This window comes from Rutidosis leptorrhynchoides, chromosome 3 (assembly GCF_046630445.1).
Source record: "Rutidosis leptorrhynchoides isolate AG116_Rl617_1_P2 chromosome 3, CSIRO_AGI_Rlap_v1, whole genome shotgun sequence".
Classification (NCBI taxonomy): domain Eukaryota; kingdom Viridiplantae; phylum Streptophyta; class Magnoliopsida; order Asterales; family Asteraceae; genus Rutidosis; species Rutidosis leptorrhynchoides.
Window position 1 is genome coordinate 476683532 of NC_092335.1, and position 790 is coordinate 476684321.

Sequence of the window (790 nt, forward strand, 5' to 3'; positions counted from 1 at the left end):
GTTAAATAATTACATTCATATGTTTTTACATAATATCCATAGTTATTATAATTTATCAACTATTAGGATTAGGGTTTTTAAATAGTATTAAGGTTTATAGTATTAATTGTTATTTAGGGTTAGAGTTTATAAATACAATCATTTAATTCAAGTATTAATTAAGGTTCATTAATCATAAGCGGATAACAACCCTAAATCAAATACACAGAACAACTTAGTGAAACCCCAAGGGCATTTTAGTCATTTTAGAATGGAAAAATGAGGGTTGTTATATGATGCCACTCATGTGAGTGGGAGGCTATATTATCAATAATGTTGTGAGCTTCGGTAGCAGTTTTCTTCATAATGGAACCACCAGCGGCTGTGTCGATGTCCTTTCGTGTAGCGACATTGACGCCTTTATAAAATATTTGAACTATTTGAAAAGTGTCTAAACCGTGTTGAGGACATCCTCTTAATATTTTTTCGAATCTTGTCCACGCCTCATATAACGTTTCATTTGATTTTTGCATGAACGTGGCAATTTCTCCTTGAAGTCTCATGGCTTTAGATGCCAGAAAGAATCTTTGAAAAAATTTCTTAACTAAAACATCCCATGTATCAATTGCTCATTCGGGTAATGATTCTAACCAATCTTTGGCTTCTCCAATTAAAGTCCAAAGGAACAACATAAGATAGATCGTTTCATCCTCAATTTCTCGGATTTTAAATAGAGTACAAATCCTATTAAAAGTTCGAAGATGTTTGTTTGGATCTTCTTTTGTTGTACAACCGAATTGGCATTGATTAG

The 790-nt window shown here is 32.3% G+C and overlaps 1 non-coding gene across 1 annotated transcript; it reads left to right on the forward strand.

Moving 5' to 3' along the window:
- The first annotated feature begins 432 nt into the window (after positions 1 to 432).
- On the forward strand, positions 433 to 539 carry LOC139903582 (small nucleolar RNA R71). Its single transcript, XR_011778392.1, has one exon. It is a non-coding gene; the product is annotated as a small nucleolar RNA R71 (small nucleolar RNA).
- Positions 540 to 790: the final 251 nt, after the last annotated feature.